The sequence below is a fragment of the Podarcis pityusensis genome (genome assembly GCF_964106645.2).
Source record: "Podarcis pityusensis genome assembly, chromosome: 6".
NCBI lineage: Eukaryota > Metazoa > Chordata > Lepidosauria > Squamata > Lacertidae > Podarcis > Podarcis pityusensis.
The window spans coordinates 14,765,020-14,792,080 of NC_138030.1; the positions used below are offsets into that span (position 1 = coordinate 14,765,020).

General features: G+C 43.3%; 1 long non-coding RNA gene across 1 annotated transcript in view; it reads left to right on the forward strand.

Annotated features, from left to right (window-relative positions):
* Positions 1–21,387, forward strand: part of LOC308480321 — a 69,671-nt gene extending 48,284 nt beyond the window's left edge. The window contains exon 3 of the long non-coding RNA XR_013988036.1: positions 21,256–21,387. This is a non-coding gene — a long non-coding RNA (uncharacterized lncRNA). The remainder of the gene's footprint in view (positions 1–21,255) is intronic.
* Positions 21,388–27,061: the final 5,674 nt, after the last annotated feature.

The window sequence follows — 27,061 nt, forward strand, 5'->3', positions numbered from 1 at the left end:
GCTCATTGGCCTGTTGTAAGTGAGAGTTGTAGTTCGGACAGCATTTGTTTGTTTAATAAATGCACGGCCTTGTTTTCAAGAGAGCTTCTCCACAAAGCGGACTTCAACAATATTTAAAATCACAACAATATTGCAATATACTGTAATTTTAAAAATCCATAAAACCAACAGTCAACAATTAAACGCCAAGGTCCAGCATAACACTTCAGTACACATTAACCCCCAAAAGGCCATTAAGTGAGGGGGAAAGCAGGTATTCAAGCGTGTCAAAGGTTAAAAAGAACATTTTGGCATGTGCTCAACACTCACAGGTAAACAGTGCAAAATTCACTCATTTATTGTGAGCAGGTGTTTTGTAATCTTTCCATTAAATAGTCCACAAACAGTGCAGCCCTCAATGGGTTGACTCACACTACAGGTCTACACATGGCTTAATTTCAAGTTAACGTGCACAAGACTGCAGCCTAAGTATCTTTGTTTTGAAAAGGAAAGGGGGGGTGTCATTATTTCATTCAAGAGTCTCAGTGCCATGACTGGAGTGAGAAAAAGCCTAAGGGCTCCCCCACCCGCCCCCACAATACGTTTAATATGCATTCATCCTGATTTGCTTGCATAAAGCTTACACTTCATAGAAGTGCATACGTATACAATTGATATTTTGCATTTGTTCTGATTTGTTATTTGGTAGTAAACATTCATCCTGCATACACCCTGATGATTGTGGAGTAATTTGCATGCTTTCCCATTAATCATTTGTTCACCCCCCACTTTTCAATGCGTTTCCCCATCAATTTCCAAATCCAGGGTTTATTTTAATTTTAAGTAGAGTAGTTGCTCTAGGGCAACAGAGCCTTTCAATCCACATGTGTTGCGTAAAGCTCAGGTATGCATTTGAATCCCTCCTGCATAGCGCTGATACTCTGGAGGTGCCCTAACATGCAATGTAAGTTGCCTTCCTGTAGCAGCCAGACAAGACACAAAACGGTTCCAACAGAGGAAGCACACTTTGACTCGTGAGTTCAGTAGAGTGGCACCTTTGAGAGGACATGTATCTCTGAAAGAAGTTGGGGCAAGTGATGCAGATTTGCATATAATTTGCATGTGCTACAATATATGTGTGTGTGTGTGTTGTGTCTCACCATGGGGGAGGGAATGTGCCTAAGCTCCATCCATGAGACTTTGCTTTCTGCAGGGTTCCTGACTGAATGAACAAAGTCTACATAAATTCGCTTTATTTCTGTGCATAGGTTCTCTTGCTGAATCTGCAAGTTGGGGTTAGTGGGCACAAACACACATCATTGTTATTAGCGTTATTAGTACATGCACATGCTCTCTCTTTCAAAGCAAAATTCTGTGCACATTATTAGTATGTTTGCACAGTGCTCCTTCATTAGGGAAATAAATGGAGATTGAAGGGGTTTAATTTGGCACCAGTTCTGGCCTATAATGACTATAAACTGGGAGCTCATTTTAATCAGGAAGTAATTGATGTCAACATTTCCCTTTCTGCGGAAAAAATATCAGCAAAAAAATAAATAAAATCCTTCTCCAACTTTACTCTTGTTTTGTAGAATGTGAATGGTTCTCTCTTTTCCTGCTCCCTCTTCATCTCACTTCTGACTTAAATGCTTGCAATTTCCTTTGATGGATGTCTGCTCCGGTGGTAAAATGTTTGGGAGCCCCTTTGATTTCACTTGATCCTCCAAAAGTATACATAAAAAATACCAAAAACAACAACAACCCAAAACAAAAAAAACCCTACACCCTTCTCCGTTGATCAGAGGTCTTGCTGTCATCTGAGTGATAATTTTAACTCAAGGCTGGAATCTTGTAAACTTTGGGATTTCTGTGGTTTTTCACTTCAGTTAACTTTCAGCCAAATCTACGTTGGCTTTAAACAAACCTCAAGAGGAGGAAACAAATGACATGTTGACTCTATTTGCTCAATGCAAAGGGTTGTGAAAAGTTAGCAAAGTGTCTATCAGCTATTTTCTTCTTCTGGTCCCAGGGGAAACTTCACCCCCACCCCAAGAGACCCCATTCCTCTGGGGATTCCATGTATTTGCTCATATCACTTGCAGTTTGAGCAGCACCTTGTTCCTCTGAAAGAGGACAAAGCCATTTAGTTTTCTGTTTTATCATAAGCAGAGAAGTCCCGCTGCATCAGTCCAAAGGCTCATCTAGCCCTGAACATCCTGTTCTCAAAGCGGCCAACCAGATGCCTATGGGAAGACTGCAAGTGGAACCCAAAGAGTAACAGTGCTCTACCCACTGCCTTCAGTAGAGGAGGTAGATCATAGTCTGCATCATAGCTAGCAGCCATTGATATCCTCTTTAAATGCCATCCCAGTTGGTGGCCATTGCTACATCTTAAGGGAGCTTTCCACACTGAAGCTGGGAACCAAGGGAGGCCAAACGCCATCAGGGAAGAAAGCTCCAAGAGGTCCCATAATCCTGGGTTGCAGAAGCTATTCTATATCACTATTAATCTTCAATGCAATCCCTAGGAAGGACGCGGGTGGCGCTGTGGGTTAAACCACAGAGCCTAGGGCTTGCCGATCAGAAGGTCGGTGGTTCGAAACCCCGCGATGGGTGAGCTCCCGTTCTTCGGTCCCTGCTCCTGCCAATCTAGCAGTTCGAAAGCATGTCAAAGTGCAAGTAGATAAATAGGCACCGCTCCGGCAGGAAGGTAAACGACATTTCCATGCGCTGCTCTGGTTCACCAGAAGCAGCTTAGTCATGCTGGCCACATGACCCGGAAGCTGCACGCTGGCTCCCTTGGCCAATAAAGCGAGATGAGCGCTGCAACCCCAGAGTCGGTCACGACTGGACCTAATGGTCAGGGGCCCCTTTACCTTTACCTTGAATCCCTAGGAAAGACCAACTAATGCTCCATTTTGCAAAGCTACCTTCTAATGGAAAAGCACTTATGAGTTTTCTAAAGCATCTAAGGGAACCCGACACTTCCAAATGGGGAATGGAAATTCCTTTAATTACTGGAATAAACCCACCTGGATTAAAATGCCCACCTGAACAAAATAGCACACGGTTCATAAATATTTTCACTCATGTCAGTTGTTTTGTCAGAACCAGTAGTGACTTCTTACATGCATTCACAAGAAACAAAAGCATGAGGACAAACAGAAGAAGATGCCTTCACCCTGGTATGGTTACCATTTATCACATACACAGCCCAACAAGACAACAGCAAGAACCCTCCAACAGCATACAAATCAATCTGGCTAACCTGATCCAAACACACACACACACACACACACACACACACACACACCTCACTCACACACAAAAACAAACTTCACTACAGCCAATCAAAGACAACCAACCCACACCCCAGGCCACCCCCAACCTCTCTCACCACCAAAGAAATAGAAGCGAATAGTAAAGAGAACCCACACAAGTGATGCTGACACAAAACCCCACACATACACTAGGTAGAATAGAGGCATTGCCACCCGACCCCAGCCCCCCTTTTCTTCCTAATGTAACACTAATGTCTCACAACAAATGAAACTGATCTGTAGAAAACGCAACTTGAAAAAAAAGAGACACTGCACATACTTTTGTAAACCAAGAAATCTTTAATAAAAATATATTTTTTTACCCCTGCCACCTCCCATTCCAAACCAAAGCACTGAGAATTGCTGCTGCCAGGAATTGCTTTTGAGCAAAACAAAACAACTGAAGTTCTCTCTCTCTCTCTCTCTCTCTCTCTCCCTCTGTGTGTGTGTGTGTGTGTTTTAATGATATTTTCATACGTTGCAAAGTGGCTTTTCTTTTAATTTTACACCACATTGTTGGAGATGACATCAAACGGCACAATTTGTCATGACAGGAATGTATTACAAGGGGGGGGGGGAATCAAAACAACGATTTGAGGGGAAACCAGCTTTGGAGAGTTTGTCATTTAGAGCAAGCGGGTCTGGGTTGGATTATTCCGATGAACTACAAGGAGGAGGACTCTTGCCACACATCTGGGAGGCAGATACAAAATACAGAAGCAGTGGCCTTGTCTAGCAGACAGAGCACAGTTCCAGGCTAATCTGTATGTATGAGCTCCAAAGCCTTCAAAGGGTTTCCGCCACAAGACTGGCCTGCATAACATGTGATCAACCAAGCTGAACTCTTCCCATATGGGGCAAGACTTCCAGGTTTTGCGGGCTCAGGCCTGGTCCAGGACATTTGCTGTAAAACACACCCAAAAGGATTTGCAAATTCCAACCTCTGAAATTTGACTTAGAGGCAGAACCGGGTAACATGGGAGGAGTATAAAATGCTGCTATAATGTGCAAAAGTATAACATGGAAATTTAACCCTAACAATCCTTGGGTGAAAAATTGTGTTTTGGGTGTCGAAATGTGTTTGGTCTCTAGCATAAAACTGCTGTCATGTCATGTTTTGACATCATTCTGGACAGAGATAATATATCACTGTATTTTAGTAATTTTATGGATAACTCATAGGATGTCCCTATTTTCACCAGAGAAATGTTGGGAGGTTATGAATAGAAGACCCCAAACCTACATCCAGCTGGTGGTTCCTTGCCCCTGTGCCAGACCTTCTCAATGTTCTTGCAGAGGGTGTGCAACAGGAAAGGGTTAGTAAAACTGGAGACTGCCTCAGCAGCCCTAGCAAAGTTGCTGGATACAGTGGTGCCTCGCAAGATGAAATTAATTCGTTCCGCGAGTTTTGTCGTCTTGCGATTTTTTTCGTCTTGCGAAGCACGGTGTCGGGAAAGTTTTGGAAAAGCTTCAAAAATCACCAAAGTCTTTAAAAACCTCAAAAAAGGCTACCACACCGCATTCTATGAGTTGCTCCTCAAAGTCAAGTCGCAACTGTATTAACGGTGTTAAGAAAAAGGAAACAAACTTGCAAGACGTTTCTGTCTTGCGAAGCAAGCCCATAGGGAAAATTGTCTTGCGAAGCAGCTCAAAAAACAAAAAACCCTTTCGTCTAGCGAGTTTTTTGTCTTGCGAGGCATTCGTCTTGCGAGGTACCACTCGCAAGGTACCTTCCTTTTGTTAGGGAGTTTGGTTGATTGTTCTCAACTGCTGGCATTCTGAATGACTGGGAATTAGCTGAGCAGGGGAGATTTCCTCCCTCACCCCAGCTAGGCATGACGCGATCAGCGCGCTTGCATGTGAGGAGCAACCGCAGCTGGAGTCAGGCGGTGTGTTGGAGCACTTATCCTGTGTCTCATGAAACAGCATGGTGTAGTTGTTAAAGTGTTGGACTAGGACCTGGGACCTGGACTAGGACCAAATCCTAGCTCCGCCATAAAGCTTACTGGGTGACTCTTTCACCCCTTCTCTGCCTAACCTACCTGTCAGGAGGTGCCATCAACAGTTCACTGGCTATCTGCCTAGTGAAATCAAAGATTGCAGAGAGCGAGAGAGCTTTTTCAGTCCTTTTATTTTCATCCACAGAAACACAGGAAGACTTGGAATGTCCAACTTCATGCTTGAGCCAATGTTGCTCAATATGCCACTCCAATCCCCTGGCAGTTACTTCCTAGCGCTCAGACCCCTCCTGCTGCCTATGGTGGCTGCTAAGGGAATCTATTTGTCTGTCTTTCTGCTCTGAGATACGAAGGGCACATCTGGTGCGAGGGGAAGGAGGGGACTCTAGCATACTCTTCAGAGACAGTGTGACACTTGACTGCTGTACTGTTTCTAATGTATCTGACTCCTGCCTCTGTTCACTGCTATCTTGCCTCTGTTCCTCACCATCCATTATTTCCCAGCTCCTTTCTTCTTCCGGGGTGTGTCCTGTCTCAAACCACCACAATCCTGTTAGAATTCCCGCTCCGTGTTTGCAGTCATGAGATTGTTGTCTATCACATGACGGTGTATGTTTTGACTCCACAAAGTGGGAAGTGACGGAGACAGGATGTTTGCGTTACTGTGTTCCATGAGGTGGGACTATTGTTCTTTGTCCTTTTTCTCTTTGCTGTCTGATGCTAAAGAGAGAGGGAGCCATGTTGCAGTGCTCTGTGTGTGTTTATATTTAAATAAAGTAGATTAGCCAAAATGCTGAGTTGCTGAGGTCTGTTCCGCAAGCTGCGAAGACTCTGCAGATCCCTAAGTGTGTTGGTGTCTGTTGGCATCGGTCGCTGTGATGTTCTCTCCCACTTCCTCCTCTCTGGAAGATTCTTGTGGGGATGGTCACCACCACTCCTCACCTGCCCAGGGTTGCTGTGAGGATGAAATGAGGATGGAGGAGGAGCATCAACATCACCTTGAAATCCTTGGAGGAAAGGCGGGCTATAACTGTAATTAAATAAATAGGTAAGAATATATTGATCATAAATAGAAATATGGCAAAACACCAAACAGTTTCCAGTGACATTCCAAGAGTAACCAACCCGGGGTAAGCACTGCACAGATTGGAGAAGTGAGGTCAGTGTGACATTCTGTGAGACCACAAAATTTCCTTGTTCCGGTGGCTCCATTTTGGGTGTTCAGCAATTTGCTTCCCTCTTGTTTCCTCAAAATGGAAATAAACTGCAGCAAAGATGGTTTCCAACTTTTCTCTAATTGACAGGATGTAGGAGCCTTAGACATAACAAAGAAAAGGTTGGGGGAAACCACAAACACTCCATATGGACTTTAGTTCCTGTTTACTGGAGTTCTGTTTACAGCCTGCTCTTTGATGGTCAGATAACCAGGAGTCTCAGGTTTCAAGCAAACCCTCAGTCATTATATCCTCCGTGTCTTTTGGATCTAGGAAGCAATTTGCATTAAGCATGAGAAGCAAGGAGGAAAGAGAGGGTGGCAATATGTGCCCTTTTGGAAACAGCAAGCTCGGTGTTCCAGAAAGCACAAAAGGGGGCTGCCTCACTGGATGAAGAGAGCCAGGGAATGACAAGTCCAGATTACAACTGGGACAAATCAAGAGAGAACGGAGCCTGTGGAGGTGTCCACAAATGTAAGAGGAAGGGAGGCAAATTTTATTCCTCTCCCTTTTCTCCCTCCTCCCCTGCCACTTTCTACCATGTTCTGGAGGGTCCCCCAACTCTCTGGAACAGTTTACTGGCAGGATTGCCTTTCCTTATTTTTGCCCACTCAACCACTTCATTCTGTGGAACTAGTGCTGTTACAGGTGCCAAGTGGAATTTGTTCCACACTTGTAAGAAATCAATCCCTTAGTGCGGCAGCACTTATACTTCGGAACTCTCCGTATACTTTTGGGAGCCTGCTGAAAGGAAACATTTATGTTTAGTCGAGCATATCCAGACATATAGAAATCACTTGTGTTTTATTTCTTTGCATCTTCTGTTGGTTTTTAACCATTTCTATTAAACCATATGTTAAAATACCTGCTTTTAACTGGTTCCCCATTCTTTTAATGTTTTATTTTATATTTTTGTGAATCACTTAGAGGTGGTCAATGTTTTTATGCTAAAGCCGTACAGTGGTACCTCGGGTTAAGAACTTAATTTGTTCTGGAGGTCCGTTCTTAACCTGAAACTGTTCTTAACCTGAAGCACCACTTTAGCTATTGGGGCCTCCCGCTGCCGCTGCGCTGCTGGAGCATGATTTCTGTTCTCATCCTGAAGCAAAGGTACTATTTCTGGGTTAGCGGAGTCTGTAACCTGAAGCGTATGTAACCTGAAGCGTATGTAACCCGAGGTACCACTGTATATAAATTTTGTAAAATAAAAATGATTTTGCAGGATGGTGCTGGGGCAGCTGAAATGGGGGGGGGGGGATTGAAGAAGAAGAAGAGTTTGGATTTGATATCCCGCTTTATCACTACCCTAAGGAGTCTCAAAGCGGCTAACATTCTCCTTTCCCTTCCTCACCCACAACAAACACTCTGTGAGGTGAGTGGGGCTGAGAGACTTCAGAGAAGTGTGACTGGCCCAAGGTCACCCAGCAGCTGCATGTGGAGGAGCGGAGACGCGAACCCGGTTCCCCAGATTACGAATCTACCGCTCTTAACCACTACACCACACTGGCTCTTGATACTTTTGTGTGTGTGCAAATAGTTTTTTATTTCCTATTTTTCTCTTCCACTGGATCCAAAAGTTCTGCCACATGTGCAATTGGTTCCCACCCTTTAATTTCCCTCCTGATAAAAGAAACGTCATCGTGTCAGTCTTCTGAGACATAATAATAAGCAAGCTCTTAATCTAACAATCCATTTGGATGTATTTTTGGTTACTGTAAACTTGTAAGATTTCAGTTCAAGTGAGTCTGAAGGACGGCTGTGGAATTAAATCCAGCCTGGCTTTCTGCATGGGAGGAGAAAAATTGTGACTCCAGGGCATGGCTCATCATCTTATTATTTTCCACATTCAGTTTGAAAGAAAGTAGAGTAAGTCAAAGGAGCATTCTTTGAGGATTTAAGTCAAGTGGTAATTTAATGCTTACAAGGATCTGGGGAACAGATAATAATACATTTAATTAAATTGTACTTTTCCAGCTCTGGAAGGCAGAGGGTAGGCTGTGTACTTTGCATATTTCCAACTGGTAGAATGTAAGCAGGCCAAGAAAGTTATAGTTAGACAGAGGTCAAGAGAGGAACTAGTGTGTTGGCTGGACAGCGTCAATAATCTCAGGCCCCTTCCCAGTGTGGCTGCTCACCCTTCTCAAGTACTTTTGCCTGGAATGAATGTGTCCTTGAACAATTCCTCTTGCTTGCCTGGATAGTGGAATGAGAAGTATCTGTGTAGAAGTCTCTGCCTTTTATGGGGCAAGAGGGTAGTTGAGCATACAAAGGAAAAGGAACTCTGGAAATCCCTGCTCACTCCTATTAAGCAGGAACCATCACTGTGTTGTTTGCAGCAATAGCTAAAGCCTTTTTTTGTTTAGGCAATTGGGGCACGGGTGGCACTGTGGTTTAAGCCACAGAGCCTAGGACTTGCCGATCAGAAGGTCGGTGGTTCGAATCCCCACGACGGGATGAGCTCCCATTGCTCGGTCCCTGCTCCTGCTAACCTAGCAGTTTGAAAGCACATCAAAGTGCAAGTAGATAAATAGGTACCACTCCAGCAGGAAGGTAAACTGTGTTTCCGTGCACTGCTCTGGTTCACCAGAAGTGGCTTAGTCATGCTGGCCACATGACCTGGAAGCTGTACGCCGGCTCCCTTGGCCTATAGAGCAAGATGAGCGCCGCAACCCCAGAGTCGGTCACGACTGGACCTAACGGTCAGGGGTCGCTTTACCTTTACCCAGGCATGTAACGGCATTTGTTTGAAAACTTATTTTCCTTATATGTGGATACATTTTGGGTTGTGTTCAACTAGCTGTCACTCAAAGTAGACCCATGGAAATCAATAACCAGGACTAACTTATGTCCATTAAGTTCAATGGGTCTACTCAGAGTAAAAATTAGTTGACTACAACTCTCGGTGTTTCTTTTCTCTTTTGTTTTTAATGTTTGATTTTGGTCACATCTACATTATGCAATTAAAGCACACGGTCTCCGCCAAAGAATGCTGGGAACTATTGTTTACTCCTCAAAGAGCTACAATTCCCAGCACCCTTAACAATCTACATATACCTATATAAATATATACGAATGATATTATTTAAACACGTTGCTAAGATACTTGTGAAAATTTTATGGTCAATATTTAGGAGATAAATAGGTCTACAAGAAGTCACTTATATTACGTCCTTTCCTTCTTTGGCCATGACAACATTTGCTTCTGGTATCTTATTGGCGTTTGACATTTCATTGATTGTCCTAGTTAACAGTCTAGTTAAGATCTCCACCAATATTTTATAATCATTTGCTGTCAATCCATCTTCCTTTTTATTGGGGAAAGTGAGGTCAGTGGTACCTCGGGTTACATACGCTTCAGGTTACAGACTCCACTAACCCAGAAATAATACCTCGGGTTAAGAACTTTGCTTCAGGATAAGAACAGAAATTGTGCTCCGGCGGTATGGCAGCAGTGGGTGCTTCAGGTTAAGAACAGTTTCAGGTTAAGAACGGACCCCCGGAATGAATTCAGTACTTAACCCGAGGTACCACTGTATAAGTGCTGTTTGATGTAGTGAGCAAATACTACCAAAGACACTCTCCTCCTCCTCTTGCATCATCTCCCCTTCTACTCTTCGTACTGCTTTCCCTTGCTTAATAGATGCTGTGAAGAGCAAAGGGGACTCCCATACTTCGTATGTGACTGTCCCAGGGGCATCTGGCAAGCCGCGGTTGGAGATCATTCTTGAAATGCTCTCGGAGGTGTGAACAAGTCTCCTGTTTTGTAACTTCTTCTAGGAGAACATAAAACTTCATACCCTGGAGAAGAGTATGTCTGCTCCGAGATAAACGATAGAAATGTCATATTAAATACTTTCACACCTCTGCAGTTTGCCACTTGTATTTATATAACGGTTCCTGCTGCCTGCTTTCTCTGCTTCCCTCAGGGAGGACACCGTTGGAGACAGAGCGCTGGGGTGGGTAGAGCTTTTGTCTGACTTGGCAACGCTCGTCTCCTTTCCTTTGAAGCATCCATCACTTCTATTCATGTCCATGCAGCCATTCATATCAGAAGGCAAGATTTTGGGCTGCATGGAAGCATGGAAAGATCTCTTGCCATTGGCCTTTAAGCCAAACTTGTGGGTTTCTGGGAAGAAAAAGAACCTGAGCTTTATGGCTACTATAATAAATCAATTCATCTGTCACGGTTGGGCTTCCAACAGTCAGTCAGTTGCACAACGCTTACCTGCACTTCATTCCCACTTCAGAAGCAAGCAGGTGAGATCACATGTTCCAGTGCTTCCCCAAAATGCAAAATATAGTGGTACCTCGGGTCAAGTACTTAATTCGTTCCGTTCTTAACCTGAAACTGTTCTTAACCTGAAGCACCACTTTAGCTAATGGGGCCTCCTGCTGCTGCCGCACCACCAGAACACGATTTCTGTTCTCATCCTGAAGCACTATTTCTGGGTTAGCGGAGTCTGTAACCTGAAGCGTATGTAACCTGAGGTACCACTGTAAAGCATGGCAGTGCAAGTGCTGAGACACAGAGGGACTGACACAGCTGTGTGTTGCAGGATGCTGCCCATGTCCCTGGCTGAAATGAGTTCCTGCAGGCTGCTGGCTGGCCTACCTGAATTGGCTTGTGACCAAACTATATATGACACCCAGTTGCTAAGTTCACATTAAGCCCACACTTCCATAAAAACCAGTCACGAACTTTATCGATAACACAACCTCGGCAGCCGACAATTAAGGACTTATAAGATGTTGTTGATTTGTTAGGGCTTGCACAATGCAACATTCGCTCCCTCTCCCCTGCAGCCTCCTGAGCACCCACAAAATCTGCTCCAGAGACTCTGCTCCACAGAGTCTGTGGAGAAACTAGCCTACCGGAGAAAGGTAAAAATTAATGTCCATTGAGTCACCCATCTTTGACTCTATTCCTGCCCACTCCTGGCATGTGGCCCCTGGAAGGTTGCTCAGAAAGGAATGTGGGCCTCAGGCTGAAAGAAGCTCATCACAAATAATAAAGCTCACAGATCACCATGGAGATTTCCCAGGGACCACACACTCCTTATTTCCTGTGACTTCAAACCACCAGGTCCTCTTAGTTCCGATTTACAGCTGCTGCTGCTCTTTTTCTGAGGTGAAGTGCTCTAAGCAGGGAAAGAAATTCAACTTAGGAGTAAGCAACCCATTACAAGGATTATTAAAGCATATCTAAATTTCTGGGGGCAATATTACAAGCAGCAGAGTGCCTCACTGGGGCAGAACAGTTACCACCCCTCTTTTGGAAGTGAGTTCCATAGTTCATGTATGTGCTACATGCAGCACAGTCCTGACATTTAGTCAGAATGAGGTGACTGATGTGGGGAGTTGTTGGAAGACAGAGTTGTGTGTGTGTGTGTGTGTGTGTGTGTGTGTGTGTGAGAGAGAGAGAGAGAGAGAGAGAGAGAGACCTTGCCCTGTGCTCCATTAACTTGCCAACTGCCCGTGGGTGTGGTTGTGATTGCTGTCCTGTTGCCAGCCTGGGTAGCTTAGTTAACTGGAACTGGTGTGTGAGTCATATTTTCCTTCACCTCAGAGAGCAGATCTTCTTGTGCTAACCCTGGCTGCATGAATAAGTCCTTTTGCCTCTCCCGAATCTCCCATCAATCAGTTGCTTGGGATAACCCCAGGTTCTAGTCCAAACTATAGAAGTTCGGTAGAGAAAGTAGATACCAAGAATAATTTTTTAGTACATTTACTCCCTGTATTCTAAACTTAAGAAAAAGCTCCCAGTGTTGTAGCGTTTCCTTGTTGGAGAGTTCCTTGGAATATTTTGGTTGTCCTTTTCTGTTCATTTCACAGCTCTTCAGTTAGGGATCAAAGGAGAAATTTGATTCGGTTGGCATCTAAAGGCAAATCTATGAAATCCACACTTTCTGAAACAATATAAAAATGAAAAAAACAGCTGCATCTGATCAAACGAGTTTTACAATGCAGTTCTCCACCAAAGTTTTAAAAAATGAGCTGCCCTGAGAGCCCCGGGTGTAGGGCGGTATATAAATTCAATTAACAATAATAATAATGTATGTTTGGGGAAAGTGTTCAGAAAATGAACATATATGGGGATAGAATATGAAACATACAAAAAAGGCATTCTATCGGGGAAATTGTGTGCATTAATCAAAACTGCATACAAAAATATGTTTGTTAGGAGAAATCTGCACTAAAATGTGACAATTTTTAGGAGGATTTTTTAAAAATTGCAAATCGCTACAGAAATCCAGAGAACTAGATTTAAGACTGAGAAAATGTGTAACAGAGAGAACCAAAGTTAACAGCTCCTTCCATCCCTGTCTACAATACAGACTGTGGCCATGCAAATCTCAAAAATCTACTGTGCTCGAAACTTTGCAAGCTGGTAGCCTAAGCAACTGCTCTGTTTGTAGAAGGCCTAAAGGAAAATGGAGAACATTTTCTGATGATACTCTGTGTGTACTTTGCTGATTAGATTCTTAATTTAATTGCACACCACCATTTTTATAGTAGCAACAAACTCTCGGTGTTCTTTGCCACAATAATTTAGCTGGGATGCCAGAGGGGAGGGCTGGGGCCAATCTTCTCATTTTATGCCAGGTTTTGAAGCTACCAGTTACACTTGTCAATCTCGGGCATAAGCATTTAGCAGTTATAAAGAACTCATTAATGGAGCAGAGATTTATTTGAAACATTTCAAGCAGATGAAAGGCGTGCGCTCAGTGAAACTAAGAACAAAAGTTTTTCACTTGGGTGCAACCCAGCAAGCCGCACTGAAAGTATTAAGCATGGGTGGGTCAATTTATTCTCAGTAAGTGTCAAGTTTGCATGCATATTTCTACATAACTGTTCCGTCCTATTTCCACATTTATCTGAGAATTAAAAAAAAAAAATCTGCATGAATTTTTTTATTTCAATTAGGGGTATTGGGTGGAATTCAATTCAGTTTGCATTTACAGCTGAAACTGTCAGCAGTTTCAGAAATGGGGAACCGAGCATGTTTGATGTGGAAAAACCATAGACCCCTTTCCAGGCACCTTCTGTCTCAGTTCTTCTGGGAAAAACTGTTCAAATCCTTGGAGAGCTACCGCCATCTTCAGTTGGTTATATTGCAGCGATAGGGATCCTGTGCCTCCCTTCAGATGTTGCAAGACTACAGCTCCCATCATCCCTGACTATTGATCATGGCATCTGGGCCTGATGACCACCGGGAGTTAGTAACATCTGGAAGGCCACCTGTTTCCCCATCCTCACCATTTTAGTCTGGATGTGCCAAAGGCCTGACTTTGACATATGAAGAAATGTTTAAGCTATTCAAACTGTGCCAATCTATGACCACGACGCAATTATATCCATCTATTCCAGATGTGTCTATTCAGCACCTTAAGAAAATATTACAAACTGCTACTTACTCGTGGAAGTAAAGGGTGGTACCCAAGTCATAAATCAGGGCATGGATTTATGTTTGAGCGATGGAACTTTTGCCCTTCTCCCTATGCACCCTGCTTCCTCCCCAAGCTTCTCCAGAGGGTTAGGTGGACCTCTACAACAGATTTAGGGGGGCACAGAGGGGAGAAGAGGGCGTGCATTTTGTTGTGCAAATGTAAATCCTTGCACTCATGGGACATGAGAGTTGGATGCTGCCAAGGTGTGCGCACTTCAGGGTGGACCTTTCTCCTTTACAATTATTTAGCAGCACTAATGAGTGAGATGCAGTCGGTGCCATCTTGGGTTCAAGTACAACTGTCCACTGCGGAAACAGCAAGGTCAAACAGCCAGCTTTGCAAAAGAGAACAAATAAATACCAGCCGATAAGTTATACGGGATAGATGCTTGAGACCACCATGTAGGTAAGCCTCTTCTCCCACTTCCTTGCCAAGATTTTTATGTACACTACAAATGCAATGTAGCAAATCAAATGAGATCAAATGCAACTGTTTGACATGAAGCCACTAGTGAATCAGTTTCTAATTTCTTTGGTGGAAGGGAAAATAAAAACAATTCAAGCTGCGGGGGGAAATCATATGATGTTAGCTAACTCCACCATACTGATTTGATGTATTGATCGAATCAGTCGGGGCTTTTTCCCAAAGGCCCAGTTCAGATGTACTAATAACCTCTGCACAATTACATACCCTCCACCATTTCTCTGATGAAAATAGGGACGTCCTATTCCATACCCTCCAACATTTATCCAATGAAAATAGGGACGACCTAAGGAAAAGCAGAACATTCTGGGATCAAATCAGAAACTGGGACAGCTTCTGTAAATCCAGCACTATCCCTTTAACACTTGGAGGGTCTGCAGTTATTCTTGGAGAACTAGGCCTCTAGAGGAGGGCTCCGTCAATGGCTACCACAGTCTGCATCACAAGAGGAAAGACCTTCTCCAGGCTTGCACAGACCACAGTGGTGGTGGCACAGCTGACCCTCAAATGAAGGCCACTATTTTTAAGTTCTGCAAGAACTTTTTGGCCTTTGAAACCCCATGAGTCTCTTTTTACTTTCAATCCTCAGTCCTCTGCATTATTTGTTATGGGTAAAATTACATTTCTTCTGCAGTTGGAGGAAAGCCTCAGCTTGTTTCCTAAGGCAGTTGGCTTTGATATCGTGCCAGATGCCTCATCACATTTGACGTGCAACTGGCAGAATGTATATCACCTGTACTTTTATCAAAGCAGCTAACCTACCTTCAGCATATATTTCTTCCAGTCTTATCCTTCCAAAGCATTATTGGAGCTGCGTACAAAATGTTACAAATGGTTGGATAGCATTTCCTGTGTATGCAGTTGCCAAAATTAAGGCTGGAAAAATACAGGACTTATAATAAAATACTTTTTATGAACGTGTGACATTTTGCTCTTTGGGGTGGTTTTTTTTTAAAAGTGTGATTTTTATTTTAACCAGTATATCACACACCTACTGTTACACCAGTCTAGGCAAACATTTCTGCAGGGTCTTCTCTTGCAGAGAAGAAACTACAATGTTTTTTAGCGCAGTCCTGTGCATTTTTTAGGATTCCCACTAATTTCAGCAAGGCACACACACATACACATGCACACAGAGTAAGTATGCATTGTGATCTTAGACTGCAACCTTTCACCGTAAGATCTCAGGATGGTGTACAAATGTGTGATTGAAACTGATTTGCACAACACCATACATAATTTTTAATTTTTATTATGTATTAAATTCGCTAGTTGCTTTTCTTGCCCAAGGCAAGTCAAAGAGATTTAAAAGGGAAAAACAAAAATCCCACATAGATACATTAAAACCAAGAAGAAGAAGGAAATACAAACAAACAAAAGACAACTAAAACATTGCAAACTGCAGCAAGACAAAAACTTGAAAAACTAAGGAGCAGACTAGGATAACATTCACTCACAACATTAGGGAAAAACAACTACCCTTGTGAAGCCTTCATTTGAGAGGGCAGTCCAAAGTATGTGGCACCACAACGTATCTCTCTTAATGCCCAATTCAAAGTGTGGGATTGACCAGGAAAACCTTGCATAGCTCATAACCCCAATACATCATGGACTTCCTTCTCCCATGTGAACTTTCTCAGACTGTGAGATAAACATCTGAGGTTCTTCTTTGGTCTTCCCCTCTGAGAGATGCCTGGAGGGTGGCAACCAGACAACTGGCCTTTTCTGTGGTAGCCCCTTGGTTAAGGAATACTCTCCCCAGGGAAGCTTGCCAAGCACTGATTTTGCAAACTTTTCCATACCAGGAAAAAAAATGGCATTTTTATGTTCCTGGGAATTTAGAAAATACTGACGCTCTGGCCATTGGCGTTTGTTAGGTGTGAGTGGATATTTTATGACCCTGGGTCGCTTCCTTTCCCTTTTGATAAACACCATTAGAATATCTGTTGTTTTATTTTACCAAATTTCTAATTATATACTGTTCTGAACTATTATATACTGTGGTGTATAATCTTACTGTAAATCTCTATTGGAGTCATTTTGGGTGTGTATAGAAATGCAGAACTAATTATCTGTATTTTTGATTTATTTACAATCATCATCCCAGAGCAGGTTACAACAATTACAAAAACCTTCATACTCAGTGAGGCTGAATTCTGAGGAGATGCGTATCATTGCCCTTGAAGTCTTCTCTTGCTGCCCACAAAGCCTTTCAGTCTCTCCCCCCCCCCCATACACTCACTGCCCCCTTCAGCATGAGTTAGTGTTGTTGGCTTCCTTTTGTCCCATGAAAAGTACCGTATTTTTTGCACTATAACACTCACTTTTTTCCTCCTAGAAAGTAAGGGGAAATGTCTGTGCGTGTTATGGAGGGAATGCCTACGGGTGGCATGCCTACGGATTTTCCTCCTCTAAAAACTACGTGCGTGTTATGGTCGGGTGCGTGTTATAGAGCGAAAAATACGGTATATAGAAATGACAGTGGAAGAGTGATGCTCTTTCCCACTTTCAGCTCTATATACTTTTCAAAGCCCAGATTAATTCTTTGGAAAAATCATGTGTGTTCTCAAGGCGTGAGGTTGAGAAAAATGGTGGGAGCTGGAAAGACATGGATCTTTGTTTGTGAAGATTCAGATAGAAGGTTGATAGCATATATAATTTTGTGTTTGTTTCTTTTTTCTTCTTTGTTTTCCCCCTCTCTCTTATTCTTCTTTTTTATTCTCTTATCCTCTCTTTAGATATTAGCTTTGTTTGGTTTTATTGCATTATATGTTGAAAACCTTTTATAAAATGGCTTTATTTATTTTTTAAAGGAAAAGCTGTGTGTGTGTGTGTGTGTGTTTGCATGCTCTCTTTCTGTTTCCATCTGTGGGCATATATTGGGAGCACTAATCCATGGGCAGGGACGCAGGTGGTGCTGTGGTCTAAACCACTGACCCTAGGGCTTGCCGATCAGAAGGCTGGCGGTTCAAATCCCCGCAACGGGGTGAGCTCCCATTGCTCTGCCCCAGCTCCTGCCAACCTAGCAGTTTGAAAGCATGTCAAAGTGCAAGTACAGTGGTACCTCGGGTTAAGTACTTAATTTGTTCTGGAGGTCCGTTCTTAACCTGAAACTGTTCTTAATCTGAAGCACCACTTTAGCTAATGGGGCCTCCTGCTTCCACCGTGCCGCCGGAGCACGATTTCTGTTCTCATCCTGAAGCAAAGTTCTTAACCTGAGGTATTATTTCTGGGTTAGCGGAGTCTGTAACCTGAAGCGTATGTAACCCGAGGTACCACTGTAGATAAATAGGTGTTTCCGTGCGCTGCTCTGGTTCGCCAGAAGCAGCTTAGTTATGCTGGTCACAGAAGCTGTACGTCAGCTCCCTCCGCCAATAAAGCGAGATGAGCGCCACAACCCTAGAGTCGGCCACGACTGGACCTAATGGTCAGGGGTCCCTTTACCTAATCCAAGGGAAAGGAAAAAGATGAGACCAGAGCAGGCAGTGCCCATGGAATCCAGGCCAAAAATCCAAGATGCTTCAGGTTACAGACTCCGTTAACCCAGAAATAGTACCTCGGGTTTAGAACTTTGCTTCAGGATAAGAACAGAAATTGTATGGTGGCAGCAGTGGGAGGCCCCATTAGCTAAAGTGGTACCTCAAGTTAAGAACAGTTTCAGGTTAAGAACGGACCTCTGGAACGAATTAAGTTCTTAACCCGAGGTACCACTTTATAGTACTATGTATTCATTTGCAAAGGATTGAATAAATGGGCAGAGCCAATGCTGCAATGACCCCTTTAGCTCTTTGCTGCACTGGTTAGCTTCTGAACAGGGACATCACATCATCACCTGCATGAACTCATTCAGCTCTTTCTACGGGGATGGAGGGGACAATCTGAGCAAACCTAAAGAGTGTGCCCACCAGCGCCCACAATCCCAAAGAGCGCAGCAACACCTTTGGAAGAAAAGAATGAGAGGATGTGAAATGTGAAGTATTATGCTTAAGGAAATAAGCACCACCAACCAATCGTCTTAAAACCCGGATAAAACATGTTAAGACACTGGGTGTTAACCCTGCACACAATGTCAACATATGATATTTTCTTAAACCTCTGCTTTGTTCTTATTTTAAAAATAAAGAACAGTCAATATAAGTGACTGTCAGTGTGTGATTAAACCAAATTTTTATTATTGTTTTAGTTCCCCCCCAATAAGCTAGAGTGCAAAGTGTCACTCGAAGGTGTCACGGCAGAAGGTCACCCACATTCTTCTCTGGCAGGGGGTGATTCATCTCAGCTGGGTTTCCTGGTTAAATGCAAGGTTAGATAAATACAGGAATATTTCCAGCAGAGGAAGGCTTATGTAGATGGTGGCCCATTTCTGCACTGGCACCTGCTAAATAAATCCAGATTCGGTTTGTTTTAAAAGGCAATTAACCTTTTCCGATCCAGAAAGGTTCAGGGACAAACAAGCTGGTCGTGTTTGGTAATCGGGGAGCAGAACCAATTCTGCAGATGATACCATATTATTCAGGATGGTGACAACCCAAGTGGGTTGCAAGGACCTCTCCAAAGTAGATGAACAGGCAGCAAAAAATGCATAGGAGATTGACTCGTAATTAAGGCTGTCATACACATTAGTGGCTTAAAGAGCAACGAGCTCACTCCTTTTCTCAATTCGGATTGAAGCTGATTTGAGGGGAAATGCACCGAAACTGAGTATTCCTTAAGAAAGAACAGGACAGATACAGGAAACACCTTGATTATGGCTAATGTAGTATGTACAGTGCCAAACCAGTGATGGGAGAGCAGCACATGCAGAGTAAAGAGGAGTGACACACTTTTGGGAGTGATCGATCAATTCCTGCAGTAATTATGGATAGCTTGATGAAATGATGACTCACAGTGCAGATGGACTGCAGAGGGCAACACACACAAATGGTTTTTAAGACTGAAATGCGGTTGTAGAGGGCTCAGTCCAGATTGGGAGCCTAGTGTTGTTGTTGTTTAGTCGTGTCTGACTCTTCTGACTCTGGTCTGGACCAGAGCATGCCAGGCACTCCTATCTTCCACTGCCTCCCGCAGTTTGGTCAAACTCATGCTGGTAACTTCGAGAACACTATCCAACCATCTCATCCTCTGTCGTCCCCTTCTCCTTGTGCCCTCCATCTTTCCCAACATCAGGATCTTTTCCAGGGAGTCTTCTCTTCTCATGAGGTGGCCAAAGTATTGGAGCCTCAGCTTCAGGATCTGTCCTTCCAGTGAACACTCAGGGCTGATTTCCTTCAGAATGGGTAGGTTTGATCTTCTTGCAGTCCGTGGGACTCTCAAGAGTCTCCTCCAGAACCATAATTCAAAAGCATCAATTCTTCGGTGATCAGCCTTCTTTATGGTCCAGCTCTCACTTCCATACTTCACTACTGGGAAAACCATAGCTAGGGAGCCTAGTATGTGCTAGATTAGGGCTGCTTTAACCATTTGCTCCTCACTTTGACCCTGATCCAGACTGGGCTTCCCGCATTGGCCATTTGCATTAGGGGGGAAATCTCCAGGATGGTGGGGAGAGTGCAATGACCATGCTTACGAAACCATGGTTTGTGAAATGCCAACCATAGTTTGGTTTAATGGGACATGCAAACCAGGCCATATATACTGGAAGAAAAGAGAAATGATGAAGGAAGAGTATACATGAGTAGCCAACAGTTGCAGGGAAAAGGTCACATGGGCCACAGCTCAGAATGAGCTCGGGCTTGCAAGAGAGGTAAACATTAATTAAAAACGGGGGTTTTTTTTTGGCTATGTTCAATGCAAGAGAAAGAACAAGCAAGTAGTAGATCCTCTGCATGGAAAAGACAGAGAAATGCTATTGGGTGACAGAGAGAGGCAGAAATGCTCTGCATCTACTTTGTCTTTACCCAAAAATAAAACAGTGCCCAATCTGTTGATAATAGAATAAACGATGCAAGGAGGGAGCTGCAACCCAAGATGGGAAAAGATGTAGTAAGGAAACACCTAGCCACTTTAAATGAATTCAACTCTCCAGGGCCTGATGAGTTGCCCTCCAGAGTACTGAAGGAGCTTGTGGACGTAATCACAGAGCCTCTGTCTATAACCTTTGAGAATTTTTGGAGAACAGGTGAGGTCTCTGCAGACTGGAGGTGGCCAAATGTTGTCTCCATCTTCAAAAGGGAAAAAAGAAGAAGAAGATTCAGTTAACTATGACCAGTCAACTTGATGTCAATACCAGGAAAGGTCCTAGAACAGATTATTAAACGATCAATCTGTAAGCACCTAGAAAAAGATGCTGGGATTTTAGAGAATCGAACCTGTGGCCTTTGCACATAAAACATGTGCTCTATCATTGAACCGCTTGTGCCCCTGCCTAAGATAAAAATCTCACTAAGGGAAAGGCAAAAAAACCCATTGTTACTATTTTGAAGCCACCCTGACTACACATAGGTTTTTAAATTCCTGGCTATTATTCTTGCAATGCAGACACAAACAGAGCCCTGGTGCCAGCTCCTCAAGCTTCTGGAGCCACGAAAGGTTGGGTGGTGGTGGATGTCTTTGAAGAGAGAAACACGTAGCCAGTTTCAACTTGAATGGGAGAAGCATCCAAAATGAAATCCAAATATTTAAGTAAGCTAGAGAAGTTAGGAAGGCTTTATGTAGGGGATATGTCATCATGGCAGTTAACTCCAGAGCATCTGCCAATGAGTTACAGGGGGATGTGGCTGTAGTTGCTGACCCCCAACCCCACAGCACTGGTTCTGAAGCACTACTCCCATTCACAGTCATAACCATTTGTGCCTTATCAGTAATTGATCATATATCATATGAACTTTGATGGCCATATTTTTCTCTGCTTCAGCACGACAAAAAGCTCTCGATATGGTGGGTCAGAAAACTTCTTTGCTTCCATTGAGAAACAAACATGAGGGAGAACGAAGTGACGTTCTTCAGGTCTCACAAAAAAAGTCAGAAACAGGAGCAAGGACCGAGCACATCTGCCTAGTCTGGCAAAATTAAATGATAGCCAGTGTCTCCATGCAACATGCAAGTCTCCACGGCAAGGATGCTGTTTCGTTCTGAAGTTAACGTATGGAAATCCCTGCTGGATCAGACCAAGGAGCCATCTGGTCCAGCATCATGATCTCACAGTGGTCCATTGGATGCCCATGGAAAAAGCCTGTCAGCAGGACACAACAGCACAGCAGCACCCTCCACAACTGCAATTCCCAGCAGGGCTGGCCCAAGACCTTTCAGCACCTGAGGTGAACCACAAAATGAAGTATGTCCCCCCGGGAAGAAGGGGTGAGTGAAGCTCTACATTGGGAACAAGGGGGAGTGAATATCTATATTGGGACCAAGATGGGGAATCAAATTAACCTTACCTGATGCTTGAAGTGGGAATCAAGGGCCATGATGGGGGAGGGAAGGGGCCTGCTCTGAATCACGCTGTGTGGGTGCAGAGTCCAGTCTTCACCATTTCCTCCCTAGGAGTGAGAGGAGACCAGCAGTGCCTCGTATTTGCTGAGAGGCCACTGTAGAGGAGGCATTGCGGGGCGCTGCTGAGGAGATGGCAGATTTGGCCTCTAAGGCGGCTGCAGCTGTCACTTCCACTGAAGCAGTGGTGGCAACAGTAGGTGATGTGCTCATTGGAGGCCAGATTTGCTATGCCTGTGGATCCTGCCACCGAGGGCGGCTGCCTCACCTTGCCTCATGGATGGGCTGTCCCTGTTCAGAGGAATACTGCCTTTGACAATCGGGAGGACATCATAGCCACCACAGCTAGAAGCCATTGATAGTTTTATTATCCTCCATGCTTTTGTCCACTTCTCTTTTAAAGCCATGGAAGTTGGTGGCCTACCACATGTGGGAGCGAATTTGATGGTTTAGCTATGTGCCGTGTGAAGAAGGGCTTTCTTATGTCGGTAACAGAGGCGCCAACTTCTCAAGATGATTGTGGGGGCCTGATATGACGTTGTGAGGAGCCATAGGGAGGAGCCAAATGCCCTCTGAACATTGACAGGAACCAGCCCTCGGGGGGAAAAAACATGCCTGGTGCCAATGGTCAGTGTTGCTCTTCCAACAGTCTGCTTCATTAGAGGTCCATGAATCCCCGTGTTATGAGAACACTATCCACACTCTCCATACCATGTGTATTTTTTATGTTTCTATCATGTCACCTCTCACTAATCATCATCATCATTACTCTGTCAGCACAGCACAGGATGGGTTGCTGAGTTGGTGAGGCTCATTTGACAACCATAAGAAACAGATCCTTTAGTCTCATTGGCTCAGCCCTGTGGAACACTCTGCCAATAGAGATTCAGTGGGCAACTTCTGTGCCAACTGTAAAATTGCTGCTGAAAACTTTTCTATTCCGCCTAGGCCTATGCAGGCAATTAAGAGTACATCAGTTTTATTGATGCTTGTTTTTAATGTCTTTGCTTTTACATTGTTTTCATTTTTTAAAATGCTTTTATTGTATGGCTTTTATCTTTCTAAAATGTTGTAAACCACTTTGATATGTTTTGTGATTTAGCGGCATATAAATACTTTTATAAATAAATAAATAAATAGATAAGGGGATAAATAAAGGAACAAAGGTTCCACAACAAATAGTACACAATTAATGATCATTACCATGGTGCTGAAGGAACCAGAGTATTTTGTGTTTGAACTGCAGTAGTTTTGTAGGGTCCTCTACAGGAGAAGTTGGAGAAAACCCTAAACCAACCCTCTGTGTCATTGAATGCAATTTATTTTCTTAAGCTGAATTAAGGTGATGAGTCAGATAGATACTCTTTCATGCAGCGTTCTATCCCCACCTCACTGTATTAAAATAAGGAATTCAGTTGATATGTTCTTAATACCTTGTCATAATGGTTCCTTCTCGTTGCTGTGTACTAACTCATTAACAAAGTAACATGTTTTGATTCCACCATGAAAACCCTCCAAATAATTGTTACAGCTACAGTCCTGGGGCTGAAGAATAATGTTTCCAAAGCGCTTTTATAGGCTACAAATTATGTGCTTTTTATAGAAGTTATCTAATTTTAATTTTTAAAAATCCCCCCTGGGCAATCCTTTAACTCCTTTTGAAAGCACAGGAGCGTTGTCTTCTATGGGTGGCAAACAGATTATCAGGCTGTCATGCTCTCAGAGTCCATAGGATTTATTTATCAACAGCAGCACTCTATTCCATGGGATTTCAGTGTCATAATCTTGAGATTGTTGTTGCCCTAATGTGCCATCCTGACATTACAATAAGGGTAGTTTGAAAGGAAAATTATTTTACTTAAGGAATGGAAAACAAAGATATCACATTATTTTTATTTTTCCTGTACATGATTAGAGGGTGGACTTTTTTTGTTTTGTTTTGAAAGTAGATTCATATTCTGGGGGATTCATAGCTGAAAAATAACTTCTAAATGTTTATCTACCAATTGGATTGCATCCACGCAATCCCTTCTCTTGGGAGTTGCCATCCTTCACTCACCTTATATGGAAAATTGAGATAATATTGCTGAGAAATCATTGCACTCAGGGCTTTCGTTCTTGCCTTCCTGATCCCCTTCAGACAACGTGAACAGGTTCCAGAAAGGGACAGACTTTAAGCTAGATACTTTGATGGGCAGATGACTTGGATGTTTTTTCAATAGACGGAAAATAGGTAGCTTAAGAATTCCTTAAGAATCCTGAACTGGGACCGGTGTAATCTGGGGAGCCCTCCAGACATGCTTTTTATTGCATATCCATTTGTGCTTGTGATGCTATTGTGTCAGTCACACGCTGCTTTCAGTACTGTTTGTGTCTACAAATGTTTTGGGGCGGTCACAGTGTTTCATTTCCAATCAGTGCTTATCCTGTACCCTCCTGCTGAAACCCTGTTTTAAGAAATGCTGTGGTGCATCTGTAGCAGCACAGCTGCATGCCTGCATCTGCCCCAGCTGCAACTAAACATGTCTGTCCCTCATTGGTCTCTACAGCCACAGCAGGAGCTGCAAACCACCAACAGTTTGACCTCGCCCATAAAGCCACACTCCTTCATTGTCTCCTGAGACAGGTGGATGCCAACAATGGTCTGCATTGTTAGCACTGGAAAATAATAGTTGGCTCACAGCTTTCTCCAACATATTAGGGCCAACCTGCAGGGCTTCAGCATTCATGGTGACTGTTCTTGGCCCTCAGTGATGCTCAGGAAAGGTCATTGGAAGGGCCGTTCTAAAGCATCTACTTTGCATGCAAAAGATGATAGGTTCAATCTGAGTAGGGCTGGAAAAGGCTGCTGTCTGAAAACCTGGAGAGTGGTGGCCAGTCAGTATAGTAGATACTTCCTCTGTCCCTGTTCTTCTGCAAAAGGCCTTTGGGGCTATGAAAGCAGAATTCAAACATTTGTCTCAATGTAGAATTCCATAATGCAGGTATGGTTAGTCTTACCTTGTGAATGAAGTATGACTGGCCAGGGGACTATACACTCCCTTCTTCATTTCAGCTATATGTTTCTGCTAATGCCAGGGGGGTGTTTCATGAAACATGCATTGCGCTTTGCTAAAAGGAAACAGAAACAACAAATAACCGAGCCGCACAGATAAATGTCAGCCAGATGAATAGATATCTTTCCACTAGTAGATCAGCTTGCAAAGAATTAACCTTTCCGAGGCATGCCATTTTTAAAAAAATATATGAACTGCCCCATATTTTTAGCTTCAGAAAAGAGCATTTTATCTACTGGGTGAGACATCATGTTCCTTTCATGGGAATAAGTGGCATAATATTTTATGACATTCTGCTTTTTCTAAAGTCAAGCAAAGGATTACAGTAACTGATTCTCCCCCATTCCCCTCACTACCTCTCTCTGTATGTGTGTGTTGACAAGCACAGCACATATATAACAAGTATATTCTTGTTCTTTATTGCCCAAGTGTTTGTTGATGTGTCTCCAAGGGAAGAGTGGGACTGATATGGCTTCATTTAAAGCCTCGAGCACCATATCCCAAGCATGGAATGTCGAAAGATCTAAAGAAGATCAAGTGTATTTATTTCAAGCATTTTTTTTATCATTATGAGAGAATGTTGTTTAAAAAGTAATTTAGGTGTTCAGTGCAAATAAGAATATTGGCAGGACAAGATGCCATAAAGTTATTGTGCATTGCAAATAAATAAACTCTGCATCAATACTTGTTTACATATGAAGATTTTGCAAGACAACACTGAAGAAGGTTTGATTTGAAAGCAGAGATATCCACAGTCCTCATATTTTAGTGCTGTAGCAGAAAAGGATTTTAAAATGGTTGATTCAATGGATTGGTGAATATATATGTGTGTGTGTGTATGTATGTATATGTATATATGTATGTGGGTGTGTATGTGGGTGTGTGGGTGTGTGTATATATATATATATATATATATATAGCCATGGGGCAAAGGGAAAAGATATAATGCAACTCAGAAAGAAAACAGGGGAAGCACAAGAAAAATATATCACAGGGGGAAATTGTACCGAGTGGTGGAAATGTATTATCTTTACCAATGTTCGCTGCTTTGAAATACTTGAAAGGTTGATGAAAGTATGCACATTGCAGACAGAGAGGTGTTCTTCTTTGTCTCTCATATGACTAGAACCATGGGGTCATCCAATGAAGCTGAATTGTGGAAGATTGACAGTAGTCCCGAAATTAAAAGATGCCTGCTTCTTGGGAGAAAAGCAATGACAAACCTGGACAGCATCTTAAAAAGCAGAGACAGAAAGCCAACAAAGGTCCATATAGTTAAAGCTATGGTTTTCCCAGTGCGTTGTATGGAAGTGAGAGCTGGACCATAAAGAAGGCTGATCGCCGAAGAATTGATGCTTTTAAATTATGGTGCTGGAGGAGACTCTTGAGAGTCCCGTGGACTGCAAGAAGGTCAAACCTATCCATTCTTAAGGAAATCAGCCCTGAGTGCTCACTGGAAGGACAGATCGTGAAGTTGAGGCTCCAAGACTTTGGTCACCTCATGAGAAAAGAAGACTCCCTGGGAAAGACCCTGATGTTGGGAAAGAAGGAGGGCACAAGGAGAAGGGGACGACAGAGGACGAGATGGTTGGACAGTGTTCTCGAAGCCACAAACATGAGTCTGACCAAACTGCGGGTGGCAGTGGAAGACAGGAGTGCCTGGCGTGCTCTGGTCCAGGGAGTCACGAAGAGTCGGACACGACTAAACAACAACAACAACAACAACAGCAATAACAGGAGGAGGAGGATAGAAAAAAGTATGTACTTCTTCTCTAAGTGCATGAATCTACTGACATAATCACTGTGCCCCTCATCTGTGCTGGCCTGGAGGGGGGAAAATAGAATCATAGTATGGTTGAGTGAGCCCAAGGGTAATCTAGTCCAACCTCCCGCAGTGGAGGAATCACAGCTAAAGAATATTTGATAGAGAGCCACCCAGCCCCTGCTTAAAAACCTTCAGTGAAGTCCACCACCTTTTGAGGTAGTCTGTTCCACTGTCAAGCAGCTCTTACCATCAAAAAGTTATTCCTAACATTTAGTTGGAATCTCCTTTCTTGTAATTTGAACCCATTGGTTTGGGTCCTACTCTCTGGAACAGCAGAAAACAAACTTGCCTCATCTTCCATGCAGCAGCCCTTCAGACATTTGAAGAAAGTGATCATATCTCCTCTCAGT